Here is a 10,006-nt window from a genome sequence, read left to right on the forward strand (position 1 = left end):
CTCCAATATCTTCTCTCTCACTGATAATAGTGGAGGGCACACGGGGATCTGTTACCCTCAGGAAGCATTGAAGCTGAATGCCTAAGTAGAAGAACACATTCTGCCTGCTTCCGTCTTCCGGTCTGTTTTCAAACTCCCTACTCCTAGCGCAACTAGAATCTTCTAGAACTAGTGAGAGGGACAGCCCACACCCAAAGCTCGACCAGGATAGTTAACTCTAGCAACGCCATGCTTAACTATATTGGGTGTATCCATTACATAGCAGTTCATAACATTACAGTATAGTACATTACCAAACAATTCCTGATACCCCTGTTCTCTGCAGCACTGCACACACCTCAGATTCCTAGGAGCAGGATCACCCAGTGAGACACCCTGCTGAAGCCTGGATCAGTAAGTAACAATGGAGCAGTATTAAAGTAGTTATATTCTTGTACAGAGGAGGAGTATTATAGTAGTTATATTCTTGTACATAGGAGCAGTATTATACTAGTTATATTCTTGTACATTGGAGCAGTATTATAGTAGTTATATTCTTGTACATAGGAGCAGTATTATAGTAGTTATATTCTTGTACATAGGAGCAGTATTATAGTAGTTATATTCTTGTACATAGCAGCAGTATTATAGTAGTTATATTCTTGTACATAGGAGCAGTATTATAGTAGTTATATTTTTGTACATTGGAGCAGTATTATAGTAGTTATATTCTTGTACATAGGAGGCAGTATTATAGTAGTTATATTCTTGTACATAGGAGCAGTATTATAGTAGTTATATTCTTGTACATAGGAGCAGTATTATAGTAGTTATATTCTTGTATATAGGAGCAGTATTATAGTAGTTACATTCTTGTACATAGCAGCAGTATTATAGTAGTTATATTCTTGTACATAGGAGCAGTATTATAGTAGTTATATTCTTGTACATAGGAGCAGTATTATAGTAGTTATATTCTTGTACATAGGAGGCAGTATTATAGTAGTTATATTCTTGTACATAGGAGGCAGTATTATAGTAGTTATATTCTTGTACATAGCAGCAGTATTATAGTAGTTATATTCTTGTACATAGCAACAGTATTATAGTAGTTATATTTTTGTACATTGGAGCAGTATTATAGTAGTTATATTCTTGTACATAGGAGCAGTATTATAGTAGTTATATTCTTCATCATAGGAGTAGTATTATAGTAGTTATATTCTTCATCATAGGAGGCAGTATTATAGTAGTTATATTCTTGTACATAGGAGCAGTATTATAGTAGTTATATTCTTGTACATAGGAGCAGTATTATAGTAGTTATATTCTTGTACATAGGAGGCAGTATTATAGTAGTTATATTCTTGTACATAGGAGCAGTATTATAGTAGTTATATTCTTTGTCAAATTTCTTTTTATTGAAAAAGTAGCAGGGTAGAAACAATATCGGAACATTCCAATTTTCACATTTTGTCATACAAGACAAAGGCATCACATTTATAGCGTACTTAACTAGGAGTAAAGCATGCATTCCATTATAATGTGCATTGGATTATGTCGCCATAAGATTTAACATTATGAGTGTTATACAACCGATTTTACGGCAAACCCAGATCCTGTGAAGTGTCTTGCCCCATAGCATAATTGTATCTTACGTAGACAAGCTTTATTGAGAGGTATATACGGCAGCAAACAATAGACTAACTATGTTTTCTGAAGTGAACTATTATTTACTCCTACCGCCAGCATCTGTAGGAGGAGGAGAAGTTCCAACCAGAAAAGGGGGGCACAGGGGGAAGGAAAAAGGGGCAACAGTCCCTCAACCTCGACTGGAAGAGAACTGGGGTAGTGAGGCCTCCCAGGGGAGACCCTCCTAGACACACATGTTTCAAATGCTTTTCATATATGCTTTGTCTATACACGCTCTAACAGCCCTTGTTGAATTGGTGATCATGGATTGAGATTATAATGAGGCAACTGTATAGATTACTTCTATAACATCTTAGCGCACTTGAGGATCTGTACCCTGGTTCCTATATGTCAACCACGGAGACCAGGTTTTAAGATATTTCTCGTGCCGTCTGATCTCCCAACCAGCTAGCTCCTCCATTCTACATATCTGGTCTACTTTCATTTCCCAATGTGGGAGTGCAGGTGGATCTTTACTGAGCCATTTCTGTGGAATTAGAAGCCTCGCTGCTTGTATTAAATGGGTAGGTAAGCTTGATTTGGATGGAGACAGGCCTGGTGTAGGAAGCCAGAGGAGCACCAATTCTGGCGATAGCTGGACATGTCTATTCATAACTTTGTCTATTACTTCAGATACTCCTTCCCAATACTCGCGTATTTTTGGACAAGACCAAAATATATGTGTTTGCGATCCACTTTCCTCCCCACACCTCCAGCAAAGGTCAGAACTGCTGAGTCCCTCAGTGAATAATTGTTTCGGGGTGTGATACCACTGTGTTAGTAACTTGTATGAGTGCTCTTGTACTCTCACGCATCTGGAGAATCCATGAGAGTGTGCGTGGATACGCAAAATATCGGTTTCTGAAAAGTCTGTATCTAGTTCTGTGGCCCAAGTTTTTAAATAATGTGGTATCCCAATCGGACTCTGGACATTAAGTGCTAAGTATAGTTTGGATATTAGTTTGTTAGGGGGCGACTCTAAAAGCATCAGCTTCTCAAACCAAGTGGTTTCTGTTTTGCTCTGTCTATCCTTTAGTAATGGTTTACTCACAGAATTAAATTCAATGGTATCCAGAAAGTTACAAGATGATAGAACGTTGTTTATAGGGTGTTGGGCATGAAGAGCACTTGATGCCCCATCCAGAAATCCATCTATAGTGTAAGAGTGCATTTTGTTCCATATTGGCGGTACATTATCTGCCTTGGGTCTAACTAGGAATGGAGCAAGGTCGGCTGGCATCAAGGATGACGGAGCAGGGAGCAGGCTTTTAGTAGTTATATTCTTGTACATAGGAGGCAGTATTATAGTATTTATATTCTTGTACATAGGAGCAGTATTATAGTAGTTATATTCCTGTACATAGGAGCAGTATTATAGTAGTTATATTCTTGTACATAGGAGGCAGTATTATAGTAGTTATATTCTTGTACATAGGAGCAGTATTATAGTAGTTATATTCTTGTACATAGGAGCAGTATTATAGTAGTTATATTCTTGTACATAGGAGCAGTATTATAGTAGTTATATTCTTGCACATAGGAGCAGTATTATAGTAACTACACTGCTCAAAAAAATAAAGGGAACACTTAAACAACACAATGTAACTCCAAGTCAATCACACTTCTGTGAAATCAAACTGTCCACTTAGGAAGCAACACTGAGTGATAATCAATTTCACATGCTGTTGTGCAAATGGGATAGACAACAGGTGGAAATTATAGGCAATTAGCAAGACCCCCCCAATAAAGGAGTGGTTCTGCAGGTGGTGACCACAGACCACTTCTCAGTTCCTATGCTTCCTGGCTGATGTTTTGGTCACTTTTGAATGCTGGCGGTGCTTTCACTCTAGTGGTAGCATGAGACGGAGTCTACAACCCACACAAGTGGCTCAGGTAGGGCAGCTTATCAAGGATGGCACATCAATGCGAGCTGTGGCAAGAAGGTTTGCTGTGTCTGTCAGCGTAGTGTCCAGAGCATGGAGGCGCTACCAGGAGACGGGCCAGTACATCAGGAGACGTGGAGGAGGCCGTAGGAGGGCAACAACCCAGCAGCAGGACCGCTACCTCCGCCTTGTTGCAAGGAGGAACAGGAGGAGCACTGCCAGAGCCCTGCAAAATGACCTCCAGCAGGCCACAAATGTGCATGTGTCTGCTCAAACAGTCAGAAACAGACTCCATGAGGGTGATATGAGGGGCCGACGTCCACAGGTGGGGGTTGTGCTTACAGCCCAACACCGTGCAGGACGTTTGGCATTTGCCAGAGAACACCAAGATTGGCAAATTCGCCACTGGCGCCCTGTGCTCTTCACAGATGAAAGCAGGTTTACACTGAGCACATGTGACAGACGTGACAGAGTCTGGAGACGCCGTGGAGAACGTTCTGCTGCCTGCAACATCCTCCAGCATGACCGGTTTGGCATTGGGTCAGTAATGGTGTGGGGTGGCATTTCTTTGGAGGGCCGCACAGCTCTCCATGTGCTCGCCAGAGGTAGCCTGACTGCCATTAGGTACTGAGATGAGATCCTTCGTCCCCTTGTGAGACCATATGCTGGTGCGGTTGGCCCTGGGTTCCTCCTAATGCAAGACAATGCTAGACCTCATGTGGCTGGAGTGTGTCAGCAGTTCCTGCAAGACGAAGGCATTGATGCTATGGACTGGCCCGCCCGTTCCCCAGACCTGAATCCAATTGAGCACATCTGGGACATCATGTCTCGCTCTATCCACCAACTACACGTTGCACCACAGACTGTCCAGGAGTTGGCAGATGCTTTAGTCCAGGTCTGGGAGGAGATCCCTCAGAAGACCGTCCGCCACCTCATCAGGAGCATGCACAGGCGTTGTAGGGAGGTCATACAGGCACGTGGAGGCCACACACACTACTGAGCCTCATTTTGACTTGTTTTAAGGACATTACATCAAAGTTGGATCAGCCTGTAGTGTGTTTTTCCACTTTAATTTTGAGTGTGACTCCAAATCCAGACCTCCATGGGTTGAAAAAGGTGATTTCCATTTTTTTATTTTTGTGTGATTTTGTTGTCAGCACATTCAACTATGTAAAGAACAAAGTATTTCAGAAGAATATTTAATTAATTCAGATCTAGGATGTGTTATTTTTGTGTTCCCTTTATTTTTTTGAGCAGTGTATAGTCTTGTACATAGGAGCAGTATTATAGTAGTTATATTCTTGCACATAGGAGCAGTATTATAGTAGATATATTCTTGCACATAGGAGCAGTATTATAGTAGTTATATTCTTGTACATAGGAGCAGTATTATAGCAGTTATATACGCAAATTGTACATGGGTGCAGTATTTTATTTTATTTTTATATACAATAATTATTGTCCGTTATCTTTATTTCCATGTAGTCTCCATTTTTCAGTTACCGTACTCCCGCCTCACGCCGGATGGATGGATAAATTCTAAAACCAGCAATTTTCTTCAGTTCTTTTTGTCCAGTCTTGAATAGAATGGTGAGCTGCAATTCTCTATTTCCCGGCCATATTCTGCAAAACACTAATTTATGTGTGGGCTCATGCATGCTAATTGGATGTATTGAGAACATAAATTCACATACTCATCGAAACAGAAATAACCACCCTCGCAATATAGGGAAAACAACAAATGTACTGTGATCTCTTCACACCGCTGCATCCTGATAAACAAGTCAGTAATCAAGTGACATTCCTCATTGACCGACTGCCCCAGGTCTGGTGGGAAAATACCTCAAGAAATATGCAAGCTCCTTAAAGATATTTATAGATGTCATTACAGAGGAACATGCTAGAGTCTGGCGGTTCTATAGATATCTATTCAGCTTTTTCCTAGTCTTATTTGCTCCTGGAAAAGCTGTCTGGCTTCGGATCCGTCATGAACACCATTGAAAGTCAATGAGGGACGGATCCGTTTTCTATTGTGTCAGAAAAAACCACATGGCGCGTTTTGATGTCCGCCTCCAGAGAGGAATGGTGACTGAACCGAGGCAAACTAATGGATTCTGAGCGGATCCTTTTCCATTCAGAATGTATTAGGTCAAAACTGATCCGATTTGGACCCCTTCCGAGAGCCCATGACGGATCTCACAAACGCAAAGCCAAAACGCTACTGTGAAAGTATCCTAAAGCTGTTATTGAACTTCATCACAAGGTCTGGACTCAATTTATTTCTTCAAATCCCTCGATTACTCCCCCTATTTGCTCTGCTTCGGACGACTACGACTGGGTTCCAGCATATCCGGGTAGGAGCACCGTGACATGTGCACAAAAACATTAAGGTACAGATGTAGCAGGGTTAGCGCTCCAGCTCTTAACTCAAATTTCTTAACTCCTCGCGTTATCTTGAGACAAAAGCCATTGAAAAGCAATTGAAGGTGTTTAGATTAGATAACACAACTCAGAAATCTCAGAAAGCAGGAGTGCTAACTCTACTACATCCGTACATTATAAACCACCCTACACCACTCTGGCATTCCTACACCTGGGTACCATCTACTACATCACTAAAAGGGGCCCTGTGCCCTTGTTGCTTCACTGAAACTGGGATCATGAAAAACATTTGCAATAAATTATTGCACTTGCAATAAACTTAAGTCATCCAAACAATATTTGAACTTTCTCTTGGCTCCAGCAGGCTAAGGGTAAACTGACAGGTAATCTTGAAAACATTGCTTTCCCCCTTTGCTGCTGGGCTGATCTTTGGCTTTAATTTGTTTACTGAACTTTCTAGCAGGTCTGGTATCATTGAGTGGGGTGCCTTTGGTCGTTGAACCCCTCGTAATACTTAGTCTATGAACTTACTGAATTCTTGGTGCTCTGCAAGCTGCTTAACCTGGAAGACTCCTGCTGCACGAGGGGGAAACACTCCCCTCACTGCACCATGTCTGGTCCCTTTGGACTCTAAACACAACTCCCTATACAGCGTCCTGCAACCCTTCCCTTGGTAGAAAGCAGGACTACCCCACTTTGCCCAAAGGGGGGGAGAGAATGGAATGGTAAGGTACATTCTATCTAAAGGTACTCTGCCAGATACACTGCCACCTGCAGGACAACCAGACACAGTGCATGAAATACAATAAATAACAGCATTAATAACCTCTCACCGCTCCTGACTTGCCTGTTTTATTTGCTCCATGCATTCCCCATATAATAACAATTCTGGAGCATCTAGTCTTATGGCTCTATGTTCTGCCATTCCTTTATTGTTTCTACTAGAAGTTATGAATGAATTGCTAGCAGTCTGCAGTAAGGGTACAGAGGGGTAGTAACCAGTTGGGGGTGTGTACCTTCACAGACTCACTCTTTTCAATTAGTGCTGCCATTATCAGACTGTGCAGGTACACCCCCCCCCCCCCCCCCAAACTGGTTACCACCCTCTGTACCCTTATGATGGTGGGGACAGTAAGAGCGAAGATTGAAGACATAAGAGATAAAAAATTCGGGATGAACTGACAATAGAAATGAGCAAATCCAAAGAAGCACTGTATGGCGCGAAGACCCTGTGGGCGGGGCCAGTCCATTACCGCATAACGTTTTTCAGGATTAGTCTGCAACCCGGCATGCGAGATGATGTATCCGAGGAAGGGTATGGTATTTTTCAAAGATGCATTTCTCGAGTTCGGCATAAAGTCGATTCTCTCTCAATCACTGTAAAAGTAAACATACATGCCTCCGGTGAGTAGTCAGATCTGGAGAATAGATCAGTATATCATCCAGGTACACTATCATGCAGACATAGAGCAGGTCCTGGAAGATATCGTTTACCAACTCCTGGAATACCGTGGGAGCATTACACAGACCGCATAACGAGATACTCGTAGTGACCATCACGAGTGTTGAAAGCAGTCTTCCACTCATCGCCCTTTCGAATGCGGATAAGGTTGCATGCACCGGCAGGTCTAATTTAGTGAAGACCTTAGCTCCCCGGATACTGTCAAAGAGTTCGGAGATTAGCGGAAGAGGATGTCGATTCTTGACCGTGACCTTATTTAGACCTCAATAGTCAATACAGGGCCGTAAGGATCCATCTTTCTTCTGTACAAAGAAGAACCCGGCGCCAGCTGGTGAAGTAGATTTCCAGATAAACCCCCTCTCGAGATTCTCTTTGCTGTAAAAAGACATCGCCTGGGTCTCAGGAAACGAGAGTGGGTAGACTCGACCATGAGGAAGAGTGGCTACTGTAGGCGAGGAAGCAGGTCGGACCTCCGAAAAGCAGGTGGACTTACAGGATAATCCCCAATGCAGAATCTGACTGGTCCAGAACTGGAGGATGCTGACACAGCCAGGGTAGACTAAGGATAACCGGATTCACGGACGCTAGTAGTACATAGAAGGAGATCATCTCTGAGTACAGAACCCCTATTTGCAACTTAAGGGGCATAGTAACAGAAAGCACAGGTTCAGGAAGTGGCAGCACTTTACGGAAGCCAAAGACAGAGGCCTTTCTAGACGGATGGTAGGGAGCCGGTTCTGATGGACCAGAGCTTGCTGAATGAAGTTACCGGCTGACCCAGAGTCCGAGAATGTAACTCCCTTGTGAGAGAGAATCACAGGAACTGAAAGTTTCGGAGAGGACTTCTTGTCTTGGACCACCTCTCCAACTGATCCTAGACATTGGCGTTTCCCGGCTTCTGTGGACAATTACGCACAAAGTGGGCACTGCCTCCACAATACAGACACAGGTTCTCAGCTTTGCGGCATAGACGTTCCTGGTCAGACAATTGAAGGCGCTCTATATACATGGGCTCTTCAGATGGGGTGGACACTAGAGGAAGAACCGGTCTCTGGAAGGATGGAGCCAAACAAGGTGGTCTTCTGGTGCATGCGACCTCCTTAGAATGTTCCCTGAAACGCATTTTTATTCTTGCGGCCAAGGGGATCAGGTAATTCAGAGTAGATGGACGGTCGCGACCAGCTAATTCATCCTTAATCCGGTTAGAAAGGCCCTCCCAGAACACCGCCAGTTGAGCCTCATTGTTCCATGCAAGTTCGGCAGCCAGGGTACAAAACTGGATGGTGTACTGACCCACAGACAAGGAACCCTGTCGTAGACGCAGCAGAGCTGATGAAGCGGAGGACGTGCGGCCGGGCTCTTCAAAGACCAGCCTGAAGGTAGCCAGGAAAGACTGCAGATTAGTGGTCTCTGGACCTCCATGTTCCCAAATAGGATTTGCCCAGACAGCAGGGACACAATGAAGGCAACCTTGGAGCGCTCAGTGGAAAACTTCTGCCCATGCAATTCAAAGTAGATCATGCACTGGTTCAGGAAGTCACGACAGGTTTTTGGATCTCCACCACAGCGTGATGGTAGAAGGAGTTGCACACCAGCGGCACACAAATCTATGGGTATTGCAGGCCTCACTTCATGTAACAATTTTTTGAACGACAGGCTTGGGGTGACCAACGGGGTCCATGGCCTGAGTGTACTATCACGAACCAGCGGGTGTGAACCCACTGTGCCACGTGTCCTACCTCCTCTAAGGGCGTTGTCTAAGTGAACCCCTTGTTCTTCACAGTACCCCTGTTAGTGGGGATAGACTTTCCAGAGGAACACCAGGTCGCTACCTCTTGAGGAGGATTGGCACACAAGGCAACAGGTTCAGGTGGACCAGGAGGTACCTGAGAAAGGTACCAGAGGTACAGACATAGTCAGAAGACCAAGGAGCAATAGTGCAGGACCAAAGGATGAGGCAGAGGCGAAGTCAAACTAGCAATAGGTCCGGGCAGGCAGCACAGATACAGGTCAGGCAATCCGGATCGGCAACAGGAGAGTCAAGGCAAGCAGGCAGGGATCAAACAGGTAGCAATGTCCAGGAATACAAGCATGGATCAGGTACACAGGAACACAACCAGATATCAGGAAACTTTGCAGGACACAAGGACCTTGACACTAAGGCATCTGGAAAGGGGGCTGAGCAACTTATATATGTGCAGGAGGGCTAGGATTGGTCAGTGAGGTCACATGATCTAACCCGTAAAGCACAGGCAGTGACACGCGCGGCGCACCTTAAGGAAGTGTTGCAGGGAGGAAGCAGCAAGTGCAGCGTCCCACTCAGGACACGTGGGAACTGCAAAATTACTGTAAAACGGCATTATCACATTGCATGTCATTTTGTATTACAACACCTGTTGTATCCCTGTTCATAGGCTGGTCTGGTGTAATTTATACATCCCACCACTAGATGGGGATAGCACTTAGGTCATCTAAATACCTAGGTCAGGCCTAGTAAGACGGATTTGGAGAGGGTGTGGAGTTAGATTAGAGAAGTTAGGAGATGAGAGGAGCAGAGCAGTTTGTTAAGCTGAGGCTACAGACCACGGAGTAGTGGGTGAAGCCAGCT

The sequence above is a fragment of the Bufo bufo genome, chromosome 10 (genome assembly GCF_905171765.1).
Source record: "Bufo bufo chromosome 10, aBufBuf1.1, whole genome shotgun sequence".
Classification (NCBI taxonomy): Eukaryota; Metazoa; Chordata; class Amphibia; order Anura; family Bufonidae; genus Bufo; species Bufo bufo.